This window comes from Pseudonaja textilis, chromosome 3 (assembly GCF_049901715.1).
Source record: "Pseudonaja textilis isolate UNSWEBS1 chromosome 3, rPseTex1.2, whole genome shotgun sequence".
Lineage (NCBI taxonomy): Eukaryota > Metazoa > Chordata > Lepidosauria > Squamata > Elapidae > Pseudonaja > Pseudonaja textilis.
This window is the reverse complement of record NC_141992.1, coordinates 1212608-1234654: the sequence shown is the minus strand read 5'-3', so window position 1 is coordinate 1234654 and position 22047 is coordinate 1212608. Positions and strand designations below refer to the sequence as shown.

The following is a 22047-nucleotide window of genomic DNA, read 5'->3' as shown; positions in this document are numbered from 1 at the left end:
GTTGCTTCTCTCTGCCCTCTTTCCAGAGTCTCAATCTCTTTTTTTTATATCGTGGCGTCCAAAACTGGATGCCAGATTCCAAGTGTGGCCTTACTAAAGCATCATAAAGTGGTATTAAACCCTCCATGTGATCTGGATTCTATGCCTCAATTGACTCCCTCTTCTTTGGGGCAGCCCCCAGGTGCTATCCTGTCCCCCAAGTTCCTTCTTTTCCCCAGACTAGCCAGGCCCAGTTCTTCCTCCAGTCCCTTATATCATCTTCGTGGTTTCTCCTCTTCCCTTCTGGCGCTTTGGAGAATAAATTGAGCCCCTTTCTTCTTTGGGGTAGCCCCTCAGATGCTATCCTGTCCCCCAAGTTCCTTCTTTTCCCCAGACTAGCCAGGCCCAGTTCCTGCAACGGTTCTTCATACGTTTCATCCTCCAGTCCCTTAATCATCATTGTTGCTCTTCTCTGCACTCTTTGGAGAGTCTCAACGTCCTTTTGTACATCGTGGCGACACCGTAAGCTGCTCAGAGTTGCCTTGAATGGCGACATATAAATTGAATAATCTTAAAAATAAAAGAATATCCCCGCAGGTTCTCCAAAAGCTTCCTTCCCAAACTCCAAGACGGAGGCTCCTTCCCAGGGGCCCTTGAAGAGCAGAGCCTGCTTTCAAAGAAACTCTCGTTTTTCCATCCGGGTTTTTCGGCTGATGAGAGAGCTTCGTCCCCCCCACCTGGATCTTTGCTCCTCCGTGACGCCAATACATATTGCAAGGCGCTGCTATGCTCGCCTGATTAATTGAATAAACTCACTTGCTCTTTTTCTTCCTTGTCGCTACAAATTCATCTCCGGTGTAAAATGCTGACCGGATGACAAGCTTGCAAAGATGTTTCACTTCTTGTAGCAGGAAGGCGGAAAAAAAAAAAGGGCCTCGGAGAATCCGGAGGGACGAACTATTACCGGGAGTGCTCGAACTTACGACCGCCATTGGAGCCTCAAATTTCCAATCGCTAAGCGAGAACAGTTTTGCAAAGCGAGTTTTGCCCGGTATTGCAAACTTTCCTGCTGCCGTTGTAGAGCAAAAGGCGGCAAGTTGTTAAGCGAATCACACAGCTGTTAAGTCAACCTGGCTTTCCCCGTTGGCTCGTCGGGAGGTCACAAAAGGAGAAACGCATGGCCCCGGGACACTGCAACTGTTGTAAGCGCGAGTCCGTTGCCGAACATCTGAATTTGGATCCCGCGGCTGCAGGGATGTTTCGATGGTCGTAAGTGTGAAAAACAATCGTGAGTCGCTTTTTCCCGTGCTGTTGTAACTTCTGTTCAGAGTATTGCAGCGTAAATTCAGCGCCAGAAAAGTAAACACAGATGGCTGAGGCTTCATTTAACTTCTTTATAAACACATAAAGCAAACTTTACAACACCAGTCGTAGATTTCTCCAGCGTGGAGCAAACGTAGACAGAAGCAGAGATGTTACAGGTTCAGAGCAGAGCTCTAGTTCTCAACAAGCAAGCAGGTTAGTTTCATTTTCAACCGACAGACTCAGAGCTCAACAAAGCTTCAGAGCTGCAGAGTGTAATATAGAGCCACGCCCAGGCTCCTTCCACTTTCAGTTTCCAAACAGCCCTCATTGGCTGACTTAGTTGCTCTGCCTATTCATTGGCTGACCTTGTTACCCTGCTCTATTCCACTTCATGAATATATTCTGACAACTTCAGACTGTCACTAAGTGAGCTGCTGTAAGTTGAGGACTATCTGTGCGGTTCATTTTTATCGAGAGGGGGATCCCCATAATTTCGCATCTAGCATAAGAAGCAACGGAGGGGAACCAACCAAGGAGAGAAGCAACCTAGAAGTAAGGAGAAACTTCCTGACAATGGGAACAATTCCCCCGTGGAAGGGAAGTTGCAGGGGGGTTGGACTAGACGACCTCCAAGGCCCCCCTCCAGCTCTGTTATTCTGTTAGAACCAAGGAGGAATTTCCCAACACTGAGAACCATCAATGGAACGACTTGCCTCCGGAGATTACGGCTGCTCCATCGCTGGAAGTTTTCATGAAGAGACTGGACCGCCCTCTGTCTGGAGTGGTCTAGGGGTTGCTTACCTGCCCAAGCAGGGGGTTAGACTAGAAGACCTCCAGGGTCCCTGCCAATTCTTGTTATCTGTCTCTCCCGAAGCCAGGCCTGCTGGCTGCCTTGTCTCTGAGCTTTCCCCCACAAACCCTCCTCTTTCCATCACTCAAAAGTGGAGGAATCGAGCAATTAACAATTTCATTTCATTCGAGCTGCCTGTCACCTCGATTCATTACACGTCGGGAAGGCCCTGAGCCGGGGGCGCAATTCTGAACAACCTTGAAAGCGGTCAGGGGTTTGGCACCCGGGGAGACAAGGGTTCAAGGCTTCTCCCCCCGAAAAGTCCACCTGTCTCTGCCAGCCAAGCTCGGAAGTCAGCGGAGGCCGGGAGGGAGGAGGGGGCTCCTTCATTGCTCCTCTGGATCGGACAATTGTTCCTCCCTCCAGCCCGGTCTGACCCTGCAGCTGCTCCTCCTCAGTGACAAGGACACCACCCTGAGGGGAGGGGGAGGGAGGAGGAAGGTGGGGAGGGGGGGAGGAGAGGCATTCAGCACCCTCCCCCTTGAACGGCCTGAGCCTTGCTCTGAAGGCAACCAACCAATGACGCTCCCACCATGAAGGGAGGAGGAGGCAGGAGGAGACGGGAGCTGCACCAGAGCAGAGCAGAAGCCCATAAGGCTCAGGAAAAATGGGGGGCTGCTGACCAACCCAGAAATCCCCTAGGAGCAGCAAGGAAGCCGTCTGTGGCCAGCCCACCAGCGACAGCTATCAGCGGTCCAGCAGAACCAGATCCCACTTCACAAGAAGGGTTCTCCACTCCTCTCCTTGTTGCAGAAGACCTGATGCCACTAGACTCGAATTTCTAGACCTAGAAAACCTTGAATTACACCGTCTTCGGTCTGATCTAAGTATAGTATATAAAATCATACATTGCAATGTCCTACCTGTCCATGAATACTTCAGCTTCAACCATAACAACACAAGAGCAATATTAGCACAGTTGAGAAAGTCCAGAAATATTTCACAAGAAGAGTTCTCCGCTCCTCTCCTCGTTGCAGAAGACTTGATACCACCAGACTCGAAATTCTAGACCTAGAAAACCTAGAACTACGCCGCCTTCGATCCGATCTAAGTATGGTATATAAAACCATTCATTGCAATGTCCTACCTGTCAGTGAATACTTCAGCTTCATAACAACACAAGAGCACACAATAGATACAAACTCAAGGTAAACAGCACCAAACTCGATTGCAGGAAATACAACTTCAGCAATAACAGAGTGGTCAATGTTTGGAATACTCTACCCGACTCTGTGGTTTCTTCCCCAAACCCCCAAAACTTTAATCTTAGACTGTCTCCTATTGACCTCACCCCTTTTCTAAGAGGTCTGTAGGGGACGTGCATAAGCGCACCAATGTGCCTGCCGTCCCTGTCCTATTGTTTCTTTTTATTCATATCCGTTTCATGTATTCATAACCATGTTTAGACTTATACCTGTTATCTAATACTTGCTTGACAAATAAATAAATAAATAAAAATAAAATAAAAACTCCGAGACAGGCATTTCCTCAAAAGTTTCCTCCGATTGGAAAAGTTCTACTGGCACATCTGAGAACCCCCCCAAATCCAAAGTCCAAAACCCAACCCCTGCACCCATCAATCCACCCATCCCATGGTCCCATCGCCCACCGTCCCAACGGGAGACACCCCTTCAACCTCTCCTCCTCCTCCTCCTCCTCCAGGGGCAGGAATCACATGACCTGGACCGAAAAGAAGAATGCTGGGATGTCTAACTATCCACACTCTAAAAATTCCCCCCCTCCCCTATTAATTTCCCAGGCACAGGAATGTGGCGGCATGGAAGTTTCTGGGGTCAATATGGCTTCCAAAGGTGACCTACTGTGCCATGAGGAGGAAGAGAGTAAGAAGGGAGGGCAGGCAAAGGGGAGGGGGTGAAAACCTTCCGGCCGGGGCAGGGAGGGAAAGAGGGCAGCTTCGAGCGATTCCCAAGAGAATGAAATTTGGGGAAGTTGTGGCTGCTTCCTGTGCTATCGGCTGCTGCTGCTGCTGCTGCTGCTTTGGTCACATGATCTTCACTCTCAATGGTCTGTGACAGTTTCCCAGCCACTCTTGCAATCCCTCACTTCCTTCCCTGTCAAGGGAGCAGGCCACTTACCTGCCGGAAAGGAAGGGAAGGGAGAAGAGGGCAGGGGGTAAAGATAGGTTAGGTAGGAAAGACGGAAAGAAAACGCAAGGAAGGAAGGAGAGAGGGAGGAAGAAAGGAAGGAGGAATGGAAAGGAGGGAGGGACAAAGGAAGGAAGAGGGAGGAAGGAAGGAAGGAAGGAAGGAAGGAAGGAAGGAAGGAAGGAAGGAAGGAAGGAAGGAAGGAAGGAAGGAAGGAAGAAGAAGGGACTATGGGGTACTTGGAGCTCTCTGAGCTTGGTTGTTTTCTTGCAGACATTTCATTAAATAACTAGAGAATATCACCATTGCTAGAAGGGGTGGGAAGGAAGGAAGGAAGGAAGGAAGGAAGGAAGGAAGGAAGGAAGGAAGGAAGGAAGGAAGGAAGGAAGGAAGGAAGGAAGGAGGGAGGGAGGGAGAGAGGGAAGGAGGGAATGCTCCCTGCCAGCTTCCCCGGAGAAACTCAGTGAGGAAGCTGGGAGGATGGTGGGAGTCCCTCAGGCTGCTTTCTTGCCCACCTGTGGTCATCCCCCCCCCCATTTTCAGGTGAGGAAATGCGGCTGAAGTCTGGTTATTATTATTATCGTAATTGGGCCGAGGCTTTCATGAGTTCCAGCTCCCTTCCTCAGATGCAGGGAGCATTACTGATATGCATTAAGTATGTAATTCCTAAGTAGATTTGCTAAGTACACTTAATAAGCGTACATTTATGGGAACAGGCTGCAGGATTACAGATAAAAATTACTGATATAGGTTTAAGAGGGGGAAATCAATGCAGATTTATAGAAATAAGCATGCAAATCTGTCTTATAGAGAAACATTAGCAGGGAATCAGAAGCCTTAATACTCCCTGTTCCTGGGGTGGAAAGCCTGCTGGGGGTCAGTTCCCAGAGAACACCCCCCCCAGAAGATCCTCCCCCCTCCCCACATAAGGAGGGGGGGTGGAGGGGGAAATACTGCGGAGGGCTGGCCCCTCAGCAGCTCCCGCAGGGCTTCAAAATCCTTAAGCAAAAGATGACAGCAAGTGGCTGATCCCAAGCCTTCCACACAGGTGCCAGGGAGAGCAAAATACAGAATAAGAGAGCTGGAAGGGACCCTGGAGGTCTTCTAGTCCAACCCCATTTTCCAGCAGGAGAGCCTTACAGAATGACAGAACGGACCCAGGCCAGACGAACGAAGGGCCAATGGCATCCCAAGCCGCTTTCCTCTTGGTGGCTACGCATGGATTCCAGACTAATTCCTCCCTTATACTCTTCCCCCTGCGCATGGCCAGCTGCCCTCCAATGTAACAAGCATTTTGTTTTCTACGAGACAGGCGGCAAATAAATCAGAAATGAACGCTCGCACCAGCCGATATTGTTACATCTGCCTCGGCATCCTTTCCTATCTCCAATTCATGCCCGCAGCCCCGAAAGTCACCCCAAATGGCGAGATGGGTGCTACAAATAACAGATAATAGAGTTGGAAGGGAGCTTGTAGGTCATCTAGTCCAACCCCGCACCCAAGCAGGAGACCCTACACGCCATTTCTGACCGATGGCAGTCCAGTCTCTTCTTGAAAGCCTCCAGGGATGAAGCTCCCACAACTTCCGAGGGCAACTTCTGTTCCACTGGTTAATTGTCCTCACTGTCAGAAAGTTTCCAGGTTAAACCTCTCCTTGTTCAGTTTCCATCTATTATTCCTTGTCTGGCCTTCAAAGGTGCTTTACAAAATAGCTTGACCCCTTCCTCCTCCTCTCTGGGGCAGCCCCTCAAATATTGGAAGGCTGCTCTCCTGTCTCCCCTGGTCCTTCTCTTCCCTAGACCAGCCAGGCCTAGTTCCTGCAAATGTTCATCATATGTTTTAGCCTCCAGTCCCCTCATTGACCTGGTTGCTCTTCTCTGCACTTTTTCTAGAGTCTCCACATCCTTTTTATGATGTGGTGACCAAAACTGGACGCAGTACTCTAGGTGTGGTCTTACTAAGGCTTTATAGAGTGGTATTAGTACCTCTCTTGATCTTGATTGTATCCCTCTGTTAATGCAACTTAGGATTGCATTAGCTTTTTTGGCTGCTGCTGCACACGGCTGGCTCCTATTTAGCTGGTTGTCCACTCAGACTCCAAGATCCCCCTCCCAGTTCCTGCTATTGAGCCTGGTTTCACCCAGTCTATATGTGTCCTTTGGGTTTTTCTTGCCTAAGTGTAAGACTTTACTTTCCTCTACATTGAATTTCATTTTATTGGACAGGGCCCAGTGCTTAATTTTGTCAAGATCCCTTCTGGATCCTGAGCCTGTTTTCTAGGGTGTCAGCTCTTCCTGCCAGCTCAGTATCATCTGCAAATTTGGTCAGTTCCCCTCCTATTCCCTCATCTCAGTCGTTAATGAAGATATTAATTGAAGAGTCCTGGGCCTAAGACGGAACCTTGTGGTGCCCCAATTTGATAATTAATAAATATACAGAGTCTCCTTTTCACAGGCTGACTTGCGGACGGGGGCTGCCGAGCAGAAGCAGGCCAGAATTATCAACTGGGGCACCCCCCCGCCCCCCCATGCCTGGAAGTCAGGAGAGCAGCCCTGAAATAGCGCCAGCGAGCGCCAGGCCCCCTTCTCCACCCTCCCCAACGAGGCGGGAGGCCTCTGGCAACTGTGACAAGGCACCGACAGGAGGAGAGACACAGTTTCGGCTCTGCGTCAACAGGCGCCTGCTGGAAGGCGCATGTAGGGAGTGCGTGGCGTGTTTAAACAGCTGGCAGAGACCGGGAGGCGAGATCAAAGCCGACTTAAATCGCTTTTAGCCTCCCGCCTGGCAAATATTTATCCGCCGAGCACAACCGCACGGACCCACTTGCCGTGGAGGCGGCTCTTGTCCAACTCGGGGTGGTGAGGGGTTTTGGATCGTCAAGCGACGCAGTTGGCATAGTGCAGGCAGGGGGGTCCCGGGTGGCACAGGGACTCTGCCAAGCCCCTGGGTCGAGTAGATGGGGGCCCGTTGGATTTATGCCTTTTGCGGCTAGTTTGGTTCCCGGGAAAGAAAAATATGGGATCGTGCTTGATTTTCACACTCTTCCGTTTTCCCAGCTCTGGGAGAGAGGGAGGCCCGGTTCGTTTTTCAACCCACACATCTGTACCTACAAGTCCCTTCTAGCACTGATGAGGTTCCCTAGCTGGGCCATGAAACGTCTGCAAGGAAACCGCCAAGCTCAGAGAGCACCCAGGACCCCACAATTGTTCTCCTCCTCCTTTCTGAAAACTCCCTTTCTTTATAGCCCTGAAGATGTTACTTAGTTAGGTCATGAAATGTCTGCAAGAATGGCCACAGCCTTCCTCCTCCTCCTCCTTTCTTCCCTATTCCAGAAACCCTGCCCTCCCTTCCAGCACTGATGAGGTTCCCTAGTTGGGTCACGCAAGAAAACCAAGTGGTTCAGAGAGCACCAAGGACCCCACAGTCCTCCTGTATTTTCTTATTTTCTAAAGCATCTGCTGTTTTCTAAAGCAATCCAATCTTCTCCAATCTTGCCAACGCTAAGGCTTGTGGACTTCAACTCCCAGAGTTGGTCTTAAAGTTCCTGAGGTTGGAGGCTCCTGTTCCAAAGCACCTTTGAAGGCCAGACAAGGAACAATGGATGGGAACTGACCAAGGAGAGATTCAATTTGGAAATAAGGAGAGATTTTTCTGACAGGGAGAACAATCAGCCCACGGAACAAAAGTTGCCCTTGGAAGTTGTGGGAGCTTCATCCCTGGAGGCTTCCAAGAAGAGACCGGACTGCCCTCAGTCAGAAATGGTGTAGGGTCTCCCGCTGGGCCAGGGGGTTGGACTAGATGACCTACAAGGTCCCTTCCAGCTCTGATGATCTGTGGTTATCTCCTCCAGTAATCTTCCCATATTCGTTACAGAATGGACCCCGGATCTTGTGAGTAAATACATGGTTGACTTCGCCTCCTGCTCTCCTTTCCTAGTGGAAATTAGCTCAGGCAGAGGGGCCTGGAGAGGAAAATGGGGCTCACTGGTCCATGAAAGCCCCGAGAAATCTGGGAATGGTGGCCCCCACACCCCAATTGATGAAGGAAGGCGGGTGCCCCTGAAATTCATAGAACTGGTCTCTGCTGCTCCAAGAAGAAGAAAAAAAAGGTGAGGGCAGCCATGATGATATAGGGTTTCCTGCCTTTTACATGGGGTTGGACTAGAAGACCTCCAAGGTCCCTTCCGGTCTTAGAATTCTTTGAAAGACAGCCGGGTGGCTTTGGTCCAGTCACCAGGAGACAGTGAGTTCTAGTCCTGTTTTAATGGTGAAAGCTGACTAGTTGACTCTGGGCCAATCACCAGGAGATGGAGAGTTCTAGTCCAGCCTTAGGCATGAAAGGCATCTGGGTGGCTTTGGGCCAATCACCAGGAGACAGGGAGTTCTAGTCCCGCCTTAGGCATGAATGACGGCTGGGTGGCTTTGAGCCAATCACCAGGAGACGGGAAGTTCTAGTCCCACCTTAAGTATAAAAGGCAGCTGGGTGGCTTTGGGCCAATCACCAGGAGACTGGGAGTTCTAGTCCCGCCTTAGGCATGAATGACGGCTGGGTGGCTTTGGGCCAATCACCAGGAGACAGTGTGTTCTAGTCCTGTTTTAATGGTGAAAGCTGACTAGTTGACTCTGGGCCAATCACCAGGAGATGGAGAGTTCTAGTCCAGCCTTAGGCATGAAAGGCATCTGGGTGGCTTTGGGCCAATCACCAGGAGACAGGAGTTCTAGTCCCGCCTTAGGCATGAATGACGGCTGGGTGGCTTTGAGCCAATCACCAGGAGACGGGAAGTTCTAGTCCCACCTTAAGTATAAAAGGCAGCTGGGTGGCTTTGGGCCAATCACCAGGAGACTGGGAGTTCTAGTCCCGCCTTAGGCATGAATGACGGCTGGGTGGCTTTGGGCCAATCACCAGGAGACAGTGAGTTCTAGTCCTGTTTTAATGGTGAAAGCTGACTAGTTGACTCTGGGCCAATCACCAGGAGATGGAGAGTTCTAGTCCAGCCTTAGGCATGAAAGGCATCTGGGTGGCTTTGGGCCAATCACCAGGAGACAGGGAGTTCTAGTCCCGCCTTAGGCATGAATGACGGCTGGGTGGCTTTGAGCCAATCACCAGGAGACGGGAAGTTCTAGTCCCGCCTTAAGTATAAAGGCAGCTGGGTGGCTTTGGGCCAATCACCAGGAGACGGGAGTTCTAGTCCCGCCTTAGGCATGAATGACGGCTGGGTGGCTTGGGCCAATCACCAGGAGACGGGGAGTTCTAGTCCCGCCTTAAGTATAAAAGGCAGCTGGGTGGTTTTGGTCCAATCACAAGGGGATGGTGAGTTCTAGTCCCGCCTTAGGTGCTCCATAACTGGACGTTTCCAAGAAAAGATTGGACCACCATTGGTCCTAGATGCTATGAAGTCCCCTTTTCATGGGGTTGGACTAGAAGACCTCCAAGGTCCCTTGCAGGCCTAGGGTCGTAGGATTCCCCGGAGGCCGCCTGGGTGCCCCTGGTGCAATTCCAGCCCCCGGAGGAGGTGAGGAAGCAGGCGGTTCTCCTGCCTCTCCCTCCCGGGAGTCCCAGCTTCCCCTGGATGAATGGGGGGGGCGTGGGGGGGCGCTCTCTTTCCAGCTGTGGCAACCCAGCTGTGGAACCCGGGTCGGCCTCCTCCGGGCTGCAGAATCCGCATCGGGCAAACCATCTCCGGTCTGCACAAACAAGATCACCAAGTGACACAAAGCCCAGGCCAGCTTGCCAACCCACCCTCTGCGGCTGCAAGAGAAGATAACGGCCGGTAATTGAAACGGTGGTGCGCCAGGCACAACTGGCCAGCCGGGTCTGCCGGAGAAGGGAAGGGAGGGAAGGGTGAGCAGCCCCCGCCTCTTTCCTCCTGCCCGTGCAGGCCTGGCTTCCCGCAGAAGGAGTTGGGGGGGGCTCGGGCTGGGGGGGCAGCTGGAAGAGGGAGGTCACCCGGACTGGCCCCTCTAGGGGTGACACTGGCGGTTTTGTGCCCCCCTCTGTGGTACCGAGAAAGGAGAATGCGGGTAGCTCATCTGGGAGGGTCTTTAGCAGACGTTTCATGACCCAAACTAGGGAAACCCATCAGTGCTAGAAGGGGGGGTTGACAAGAGGAGGAGGAGGGAGAAGGAAGAGGAGGAGGAGGAGGAGGAGGATGGGGAGGATGACTGTGGCCCTTGGTGCTCTCTGAGCTTGGTAGTTTTTTTACAGACATTTCATGACCCAACGAGGGAACTTCAGCGGTGCTGGAAGAGATAAGGCCTCTGGACCCCCTCAGGTGGCTCTGGACTTGAATGGTGGGTTGTGCCTTTGGGGGAGGGGGTGCAGGAAGACCCAGGGGCGCATTTAGCACCATAAAGGAAAATATTTGTAGCTCGAGGTTGATTGTGGGGTCCTTGGTGCTCTCTGAGCTTGGCTGTTTTCTTGCAGACGTTTCATAACCCAACTAGGGAACACCATCAGTGCTAGAAGGGAGGGGGGGGTTTGCAGAGAAAAAGAGGGGGGGGTGAGGAGGAGACGGCTGCCCCCTCTGCCGGCCTATTTGTCTGTCTGTCTGTCTATCTATCTCTATTATCCCATCCCACCCCATCCCATATCTACCTACCTACTTACTTACCTACCTACTTATCACTATGTATTTATAACAGAATAACAGAGTTGGAAGAGTCCCTGGAGGTCTTCTAGTCCAACCCTACCCCACTTCAGACCAACAGTTGTCCAATCTCTTCTTAAATATCGAGATCCCCCTTGTTTTACTTTGTTAAGTAATCCAAGATGGCGAACACCCACTCCGTACTTCTTCCTCCTCCTATTTTCCCCGCAAGCCACCCACCCGGCTTTCGTGCCTAAGGCAGGAGTAGGACTCACCGTCCCCTCTTGCGATTGGCCCAACTCACCCGCCCGGCCTCCCTGCCTAAGGCAGGACTACACCTCCCCGTCTCCCGTTTCTAGGCCGGCACCTTAGCCCCCTACCCCAAACGGGCTCTCCGATCCGATCCTGCCTCTTGTCCTGGGCCAACCAGAGACGGGGCTCCCAATACTCGCTCCCAGAGGAGAAGCCAGGCCGAAGAGAGGCCCCCTACTCCGCCGTGGGGCAACCCAGCAGGCCCCAGGGGCCACGAAGGGCAGGCCCCAGATCCCCAACCCTTTTCCTGCCCGCTTTGAGCAGAGGTTTGAGGGCTCCAGGAAATCCTTCATGGAGGAAGGAGAACTTGGCTCGGCTGTTTCCACAACTCATTAATTCTACACGGTTCCTCCGGCGTAGGAGAGCTGGAAGCGGGAGGCTGTGGCTGCAACCCAACTATGCGCCTTCTTAGCTACTTGCATTTAAATAATTTAACAGTCTGAAACGAACACAACCTCCACCCACCCACCCAGGTGCAGATTTCAACAAGAGGTTAGGGATATAAACGAATGATTCTAATAACCCAACGTGGCAGCCCTGTTTGAAACCCCCGAACAGCAACCGGAGGGGATCTGCCTTGGGATTAGGGACCAGGCGGGTTTCTGGATCCGACCCCAGGAAACCTATTGAATCCAGCCCAGAATGAAGGAGAGCCCCACCCCCCCCTGTGGATCCCACCACTGTCGAACTGTCCTGATGTCGGGAGGCTCTTAAGGAGCTTTGTTCCCAACTGACTCCACGTGGAACAATTCTGAGAAACTTCAGGGCTGCCATCTTGTCTCGCTGGACGAGAAACACGACCCAAATCGAGTTCTTCTGCGTCCCTCAAAGCCGCCATCCAAAGGGACGGCTCCACCGCGGTGCCTGTTCTGACCCAGTTTCTCTCTCATCGCAGACAAGCAAGTCCATCCCTCCAGGAGATAGAGAGATTAGTTGTCTGCCACATCTATTCATCTCTGTCCCCGGGCTTTGATCCCCAGAGCCAGGGTGGGGCTTCGTTAGCAGCAGTGGCTTTTCCGTCCTGAGGACTGGCTCATAGGTTTCCACTGCTCTCCTCTCCTCTGCACATCAAGCACTGGACGTTCCTCCTCTTCTCTCTCTCTCTCTCTTCAATACTCTCATCCCTCCCTCCCTCCATCTGTTCATGGTTTACCATCCAACCATCCATCCGATAAGAGTCTACCTTCCCTCCCTCCCTCCTTCCTCCATCCATCCAACCAACAACCCATCCACCGGTCTCTCTGCCTGTCATCCATCCAACAGTATCCGTCCATCCACCCTCCCGCCTCCTCCTCTACACGGACGCTGCCTCAGCCACCAGCTACATCGTCACTGCCTGCTCAGCCTTGTTTCAACACAAGAAAGAGTCCGGCTGGTCTCCCTTACTGGATGCGGGAGCAGAACCGTAGCCGACAAAGCTGCTGCTCAGTACCGGTCCAGCTCACCAGTGATCGATGATGTGGGGGGGAACCTGGGAGTAGGGTCAGGGGTAGCTTCCCATTCCCTCCCAGGGCAGCGGAGCCTCCAAAGCAGCCCGTCTCTTGACCTGCAGCCGTTGGCGGCTGGGCACTCCATGATGTTGGGTTGCTCTGACAGCCAAGGGATCATAATGGGGAATTAGTAGCCCTTATTTTATGTCTTTTATTTTTATGGGTTCTGCTTTCACACTCCATAACACCCAAGAACCGATCTCTGGAAGCAGGGTGTACATTAAAAGGTTATTAGCACATCCACATATATATATACATATATATTAAATCTTACATACTTTTCCTCTGAAAATGCTTAGTTAACTTTGCTTAGCGATATCCCGCCTATGACCCAATTCCTTAACAAGGTTTATTTTTGAAAAAAAACAAAGAAGATAATCTGAAATCAAAGATTCATTAGAGTGCTACAGAATTGGAATTGCGGGAGCGGGAGGTGGGGGAGGCTTGGAGCCCAATATTTGGAGGGGGTGTGTTTCCTCTCCTGTTGGATGGGTGGAAGGCAGGAGGAAGGATGAAAAGAGGGAGGGAGGGAGGAAGAAACAGAGAAAGAAAGGAAGGAGAGGGGGAAAAAGAATGGAAAGGTGGGAGGAAGAAAGGAAGGAGAAAGAATGGAAGGAAGGAGAGGAAGGAAAAACGGAAAAGAGGGAGGGAGGAAGAATGGAAGGGAGGAAGAAACAGAGAAAGAAAGGAAGGAGAGTTGGAGGAAGAATGGAAAGGAGGGAGGAAGAAAGGAAGGAGAAAGAATGGAAGGAAGGAGAGGAAGGAAAAATGGAAAAGAGGGAGGGAGGAAGAATGGAAGGGAGGAAGAAACAGAGAAAGAAAGGAAGGAGAGTTGGAGGAAGAATGGAAAGGAGGGAGGAAGAAAGGAAGGAGAAAGAATGGAAGGAAGGAAAAATGGAAAAGAGGGAGGGAGCAATGGCGGAAGAATGGAAGAAAGGAAAGAGAGGGAGGGAGGAAGAATGGAAAGGAGGGAAGAAGGACAAAAGGAAGGAGGGAGAAAGAATGGGAAAGAGGGAGCAATGGAGGGAGAGAGAATGGAAGAAAGGAAGGAGAGAGGGACCGAGGAAGGAAGAATGGAAAGGAGGAAGGGGGAGAGGAAGAAAGAGAAAGGAAGGAAGGACGGAGCAAGGGAGGGAGGGAGAGAGAAAGAATGGAAGAAGGGAAGGAAGAGAGGGAGAAAAGAAAGGCCACCTGCACCCCGCAAGCAGACCTCAACCTGCCCTTAATGGAAGACGACGATGCACAGATAGTCCTGGAGATACGACTGCCGATGAAGGGAGCTCGAGCCAGGAAGCTTTTGCAGACCACGCGAAGGCAGCCAAAAGAGGGCATCTTGGGTGAACCGCAAGGAAAATGGCGGCCCCTCGCTGACCTCCTTCCTTCCCCGAGGGGAGAAGGGCCGGAGACCTTCAGGAGGGAAACAAGCCACGATGGACGGGGCCCCAAGGCCTGAGCAATCCTGGTGTCAGCTCTGGAAGGAAGCCATATTGGGATCCGGTGCTGCCACGTAGCCTGAGAAAGGGGGGGAGGGGTGCGTGGGTTCAATTGAGTAGCTCTAAGCAGACAAAACAAAACTCTTTCGTTAGGCCGAGGTCATTAAGTGCGGCGCAGGATGAAGTGAGGAGCTTACTCTGGGACGGATGGGGATGGGGCCAGGCGACGTGATGACGGCCAAGAGCGGGATGGATTTGTAGCTTGGAATATGGCAAAGGAGCCCGGATACTTTCCGATTGCGGATTCCACAGATGTGCCCGTTTGCTATCTTAGCAAAGCAATCTTTGAGAAGACGTTTGTCTTGGAGTTATTGGCTGGGAAGGAGGGTTGGTGGGACGCTGACACCTGGAGGGAGGGCATTGGAGGGGGACCCTTGTAGCCACCCCTGCGGTCGGTCGTAAGTGCGAATTATTTCGGGGGAAGCGCACAGCAGCAGCAGCTGCAAAGCAACAGCTTAGGAGTAGCTTTTGGGAGGCTCTGTTGGGATTTCGAATGGCCGTTACGTGAGTGGTCGTATCTCGAGGAAGGCCTGCGCTGTGGATGGAAGTGGGAATAACAAACGCGGAACTCTTTGAGTCTGGACGTCTCTCTCTTTGGAGATCGAGGGAGATCCGGGCAGTCCTTGAATTACAACCATCCCTTTAGTGGCTGTTTGAAGTTACAACGGCACTGGAAAAAGAACGTGTGTCTTTCTCACACTTAGGACCGTTGCAGATGCCTGGTGGGTCACGTGATCAAAATTAACAAACTGAGGTGATTCGCTTACCGGCTGGGGCAAGAAAGGTCGTAAAATAGGGTGAAACTCACCTAGCAGCTCTCTCGCTGAGCCATGGAAACCTGGGGCTGAACTGCGGTCGTAAGCCGAGGACTACCTGTGAGCGAAAGGTTTTTTGGGGGGGGGAACGTCGCGACCGTCGGACAAGCCAAACCAAGGCAGAAGCCAGATTCACTTAACAACCGGGTTGCTGACTGTTGCTATGAACCACGGCGATTCGCTTAACGACCGGGCTGAGAAAGGCCGCAAAGTGGGGCAAGACAACTGTCTCACTTACCAATGGAAACCTGGGGGCTCCCGTTGTCTTTGCAACCTGATCCAAAAGGTCAGGCCCTCCCCAGGGACGGGTGTCCATTCCCCGGCCAAAAGACCCGAACCCCGAGATGGCCGAGAGGTGTTTGCAAAGGGCCTCCTGGAGCCATAAATCACAGGAGGTGACAGGAGATCCCTGGACAGGCAGACAGGGGAGACCTCGGGGGGGGGGAGGGGGGGGCCTACTCGGAGGGAAGACAATGGCTGCACCGGCAGAATTGCTCTAATTAAAACAAGCAAACAAGCAACAACGTTTAGCTAATTAGAATGAGAAAAGAGAAAGGAAAAAAAAGCCTTAGCCAAAAAAAAAAAAAAAAACGTTTCCCTGAAAATACGACCTACCCTGAAAGTAATTCCTAGCTGGATTTTTACCCGTGAGCCCAATAGAAGCCCTAATTCAGACCCCACCCACGCCGGAGTGGACAGGTAAAAATTAAGCTGCAGTGCAGATTTGAGGGGGTGGAGCTGCCCTACTACGACAGGTGTAGCCAGGCCTCGCACACCCCGACACCTGCCTTGCCGGCCCATTTCTTCTGCAGCCGGCAGGCCTTTCCTGATAACCAAATCCAGAGCTCCCTTATTGGCCGCAGAGGCCATCGGGAACGCCTTTGCCAGCCGTAGAAGCAGCTCCGGGAGGCTTGTCGGAATCTCTCCGTGTTCAGTTTCCATCCCTTGTTCCTTGTCTGGCCTTCAAAGGTGCTTTGGAGAATAGCTTGACCCCCTTCCTCCTCCTCTCTGGGGCAGCCCCTCCTCAAAGGACTGGAAGATGGCTACTTAGTTTTGCCCCCCCGATGCTCCTTCCTTCTTCCCAGACGAGCAGAGCACTTGGCCTATTTTGTTTAAAGCTCCCTTTCATAATTCAGGCCACCTTCGCTCAGATCCAACCATTTCTTCGAAGGTGCCAATTATCCCGTTATTCGCTTGATCGTGCGCATTCTCTCAACGCACCGGCTGGCTCTTCCTCCCTTTCCCATCCTTCTCAATGACCTGCCGAAGAGCGAACATTTCTACATCTTGTTCCTGGCCACTTTTTGTACTGTCAGGTGGAAATCTGCTAAGCACCTTATCTCAGCAAATGGATCCCCCTGCAACTTGTTGCGTTCGCTCTTGCTGCCTTTTCCTCGGTGTAAGAAAAGAACCGACACCTTTCTTCCAGCCACCAGGTGTGGACGCATCCTCCAGAAACACATCAAGCAAGCTGTACAACTACAGCGCTAAAGTGAGCTAACGTTCCCACTGTAGCCCTTCTCTAGATACACTGTCTACACCTGCAGCCCAGCCAATCTTTCAATGAAGCTGTACAGCTAGCGCTTCTCTAGATACACCATCTATACCTGCAGCCTAGTTCGTCTTTCAATATTCCCGTAATAGGCTTTGGAGGCAGCCGGGAAGGGTCAACTGCTGCAAGATTCCCAGTTAATTTGAGTCCCTGTTCCTCTTCATTTTAGTTCCTGTGACAGTTCCTGTTAATTTTAATATTTATGCTGTTTTTATATTCCTGATTTTATCATGCTGTAAGCCGCTCAGAGTTGATTTGGATAGGGATATGTATACTGTATATTTATTTATTTTTGTCAATTGCTTACAAAATAATAGGTATAAGTAAAACATAGTTATGAATACATGGATACATATAAGAATAAAAGAAACAATAGGACAGGGACGGTAGGCACGTTGGTGCGCTTATGCAGGCCCCCTAAGACCTCTTAGGAAAGGGGTGAGGTCAATAGTAGACAGTCCAAGGTTAAAGTTTTGGGGGTTTGGGGAAGAAACCACAGAGTCAGGTAGAGTATTCCAGACATTGACCACTCTGTTGCTGAAGTCGTATTTCCTGCAATCGAGTTTGGTGCTGTTTACCTTGAGTTTGTATCTATTGTGTGCTCTTGTGTTGTTATGGTTGAAGCTGAAGTATTCATTGACAGGTAGGACATTGCAATGTATGTTTTTATATACTATACTTAGATTGGACCGAAGGCGGTGTAGTTGTAGGTTTTCTAGGTCTAGAATTTCGAGTCTGGTGGCATAAGGTATTCTGCAACAAGTAGAGGAGTGGAGAACTCTTCTTGTGAAATATTTCTGGACTTTCTCAACTGTGTTAATATCAGATACATAATGTGGGTTCCAGACTGATGAGCTGTATTCGAGTATTGGTCTAGCAAATGTTTTGTATGCTCTAGTTAGTAGTGTAATATTACCAGAGAAAAAGCTACATAAGATTAGGTTAACAACTCTTAACGCCTTTTTGGCTATGTAGTTGCAGTGGGCTCCAGCACTTAGATCATTTGAGATGAGTACTCCAAGGTCCTTGACATATAAACTCGATCGATTAATCAATTCCTCAATCCATCAAACCGGGCAGTCCACCTGCAGGCAGACTACTTGCTAACAGATCACTGGGCCAATTCTGAAGTGCTAGTTACCCCACTTTGAAGCCTTTTGGAGCACAGCACTGTGATGTACAAGGCAACAACTGGCCAACATTGATTCTGTCCATGCAGTCAGACCATTTGGAGAACACCCAGTGCAGACTTGGGAAGGGAAGGTGCCAAGTAACACATGCCATCCATCCAAGGAACGATGGATGGAAACTGACCAAGGAGAGGTTCACCCTGGAAATAAGGAGGGATTTTTCTGACAGGGAGAACAACCAACTAGTGGAATAGAAGTTGCCTTCAGAAGTTGTGGGAGCTTTATCATTGAAGGCTTCCAAGAAGAGATTGGACTTCCACCTGTCAGAAATGGTGTAGTATCTATTGCTTGGGCGGGGGTTGGACTAGATGACCCACAAGGTCTCTTCCAACTCTGTTCATCTTTTAATAATTCCTCTCCAGGGTTTTTCTTTTCTTTTTACAGACCATTTTTTGTTACAGGAAATTCCTACTTCTCCAGGGAGATAGAGAGAGACCCTACTCTATAAGTTCTTCTACAACGGGCCAAAACAGATGGGGGCATTTGGCTGTGAGACTAAGTAAACTATGGTTCTGTACCAGTTTTTTTTAAAAAAATGTTGATTTCTACTACATAAGTGCGCTTTGGATGCATAATTTGGTTGTATTCTGTGCGGAGTCCACTAGGGCTGGGTCAGACTATAATCGCAGTAGAAAGAAATAATAATTTTCATCACTTTCCCCCCTTTAAATACTAACATTTGGAGCAGGGGTATCCAACTCTGGCAGCTTTAAGACTTGTGGACTTCAATTCCCAGAACTCAACGCTGCCTGGGGAATTTTGGGAGTTGAAGTCCGCAAGTCTTAAAGTTGCCAAAGTTGGGACACCCTTGAATATTTTATTCTGCTTCTACACTTCAACATATCACATTCACTCGCATAAAAACCTCTATTTTTTTAACTCCTCTCTATTATAAAAACGTGCGTTTTTAATCTCTTATTGGTAATTCCATTGCTTCCTCGGAAACTTCTTGTTTAGTTCTTTTACCTACTTCCAAATTATATATATATATATTATTTAATTTCCACCAGAACTGTTCTGCATTTCGTTTGCATCTTTTAATCTTATTCCTTACTTTGTTTCAACCGCACCGATCTTTCTCTCTGTATTCACCCGATGTCTCTGTTTTTAGCTCGGCTCATTCTCCGGAATGCATTCCTGCCTCATCTACATTTTTTCCCTCCTTTCATCCTTCCAGCAAAGAATCCTTTTTACACACTTTTTTTTCTCATTAACAAACTCCACATACTGCTGTGTCATCGGCAGCATAATTCTTTCCGCTCTCTATCAAACCGCTTGCGCAGTCTCCTTCCGAAAGGCCTGGCGCCTATTCATCCTGACGGGAGATCGATATTTCTCTCGCTTTTGAGATGCACGTCTCTCTTTCGCAACTGGATTTCCTCGGAGTGCCACCCCATCCCACCCCCACCCACGAAGATGTTTTGCTTCTCATCCAAGAAGCTTCTTCAGTTCTTGGAGGAGAAGCGAAACGTTTTCAAAGCAAAAAAATCGAACAAACCCAAGTCCTATCGACTTTTGGAAAAGCCCCTCACTGGAAACCGCTTCTGGGCTTTGTGCTTGAGGCAAAAAAAAAACAAACAAACCCGAAACTTTGTCAGAGTCTGTTCATGAACTGGAATAGAGCATGGCCAATGAATAGGCATAGCAACTAAGTTGGCCAATGAGGGCTGTTTGGAAACTGAAACTGGAAGGAGCCTGGATGTGGCCGTAACGTCTGTCTATTGAAAGTGAGACGGCTTCTCTCCTCTGCTGTGTGACTTGCTTGCCTGCTGAACTAAAGTGAAACCGATGTCTGTTTCCGAGCTCCTGAGTTGCTGTTGAAGTTACTTGCAACATGTTTCGGTCGGAGTTTGCTCCACGTTGGAGAGATCTACAACTGGTTTGTAAAATCTACTTATTATGTTTATAAAGAGGTTAAATGAAGCCCCAGTCATCTGTCTTTTCTTTTCTGGTGCTGAACTTACGCTGCAGTACTCTGGACAAACTTTGATTTGGGGTTTTACTGGTTAGATAGATTGATTGCTATAGAAATGGCTAGTTTCTGTTATTATGCAAAAGTATAAAGTTGAAGGTAGATGTTAACGTCTTATTTTACTGCACCCAAAGAGTCATGAGTCAATGCCTTTTTTCTTCCCTCTTGCTTTCTCCCACTATCCCCTGCCCTTTTTCCTTTTCTAATTTCCCTAATATTTGCCTTTGTATTCTTTTCATATGTCGTGTTGTAAAATTAATAAAACTATAAATACTGACTTTTGGAAAAGCCCCTTTGTGACAACCATGATCTGGATGACTGAGAATCTCCACAAACATTTGCCCTGGAATACTTTTGCGCGCTGACGATTAAGGCTACACATCCATTCCGTGCAAATCTCAGTCATAATCTCACCACACCAAGCAACTCTTGGCAGAAAGGACCACAACTTCAGCAAACACCACAAAGCCACTTTTTCTCCATCTTTCACGTGTTTGGGTTTTTTGGTTTTTTTTTTTTTTTTTTGGAGAAGATGACATCTTGAGTACAAAGGAAATCATGGCACACTTTCTACGTGGATAATTTGTACCCCGCTTCATTCCCAGGGCAACAAATCACACACCTTGGCCTGTTTCTGGAAACACCTGTCCGGGGAGGTGTCCTTATTCCGTCTTTCGTACCAGCCTTGCTGTCAGTTTTGGAGGCCATTTTGTAATTAGAAGCTTCCATGCCTGGGAATTTGGGAGTGGGGATTCCATAGAGAGGGGGAAGTTTAGACATAAGCAACACTCCTTTCTCAGAGAGTCAAGGACTTGCTGCCCTGCACCTGGAGGGGAGTGACTGGAGGGCTGTCTCCACTTGGGATGAAGATTTGGTTGGGCCGTGGGATGGACTGGTGGGTGCAGGAGGATGGGATTTGGATTCTTTTTTAATTATGCAGGGAAATGTTCTCAACAAAGGCTTCCGAGACCGTAATTACACACACACTTATTTTAAAAACAAGTCTGGTTATATTTCAATGCTGGGAATTATGTGCATTCCCAGCCGGTAATGAATGTCAAACAGTCCCTCAAGATAAGCACCCACCTTTCTCTCCTTTGAATGGCTGCCAACAACTAGAGTGCCAAATGAGTGATAAAAAACACCAACCGAAGTACAAACTCCAGACAGAGCTTCAAGAATGAATTTGAACCGAATGGACGACATTGCTTCCTGCAAAGGTTTCCCTACCTTTGCCTGTCCTTTATATCTTAGGGGAGGGGCAATCACCTCCCAGCCTTACTCCCGAGTCGCCCCTTTTGTCTTAACTGCTCTTGCCTTCTGGCAGCTCTGCCCACTTGACTGTTTCCTAGTATGATTGGATTGTTGATTGTACCCTATGACTACCATTAAGTGTTGTACATTAGGATTCTTGATTCTTAACAAATGTATCTTTTCTTTATGTATACTGAGAGTATTTACACCAAGACAAATTCCTTGTGCGTCCAATCACACTTGGCCAATAAAGAATTCTATTCTATTCTATTCTATTCTATTCTATTCTATTCTATTCTATTCTATTCTATTCTATTCTATTCTATTCAAGAGCTGCATTTACCCGATTCAGCCATTCACCTCTTCTCTTTTCTTCTCTTCTCTTCTCTTCTCTTTCTCCTCTTTCTATTCTATTCACTTTCTCCTATTCTAATTCTATTCTATTCCATTCCACTCTATTCTTCCTTCCAATATTTATTCTATTCTATTCTATTCTATTCTATTCTATTCTATTCTATTCTATTCTATTCTATTCTATTCTATTCTATTCTATTCCATTCCATTCTATTCTATATTCTAATTCTATTCTATTCAAGAGCTGCATTTACCCGATTCAGCCATTCACCTCTTTTCTCTTCTCTTCTCTCTTCTCCTCTTTCTATTCTATTCACTTTCTCCTATTCTAATTCTATTCTATTCCATTCCATTCTATTCTTCCTTCCAATATTTATTCTATTCTATTGTATTCTATTGTATTCTATTGTATTCTATTGTATTCTATTCTATTCTATTCCATTCCCTTCCATTCCATTCCATTCTACTCTTCATTCCTCTATTCTATTCTATTCTATTCTATTCTATTCTATTCTATTCTATTCTATTCTATTCTATTCTATTCTATTCTATTCATTTCTATTCTATTCTATTCTATTCTATTCTATTCTTATTCCATTCCATAAGAAACAGGCTCCCCTGGTTCCTCTGCCCCGCTGCTGCCAGACTCCGGAGGCTCCAGAGTCAGCACCTATCTCCCAGGGGGCCCTGGCCCCATCTCGTCTGAGCCCTCCCCAGGCTCCCGGACTGGCCCAGGTTCCTCCCCAGCGGCCGTCTCCACAGGCTGCCCGCAGATAACAAGAGGAAAACC

At 49.2% G+C, this 22047-nt stretch overlaps 1 protein-coding gene across 1 annotated transcript in view; it reads right to left on the bottom strand.

Moving 5' to 3' along the window:
* Window positions 1-22047, bottom strand: part of CTNNBL1 (catenin beta like 1) — a 99999-nt gene that overhangs the window by 19331 nt on the left and 58621 nt on the right. The gene's annotated exons all lie outside the window — the stretch shown is intronic.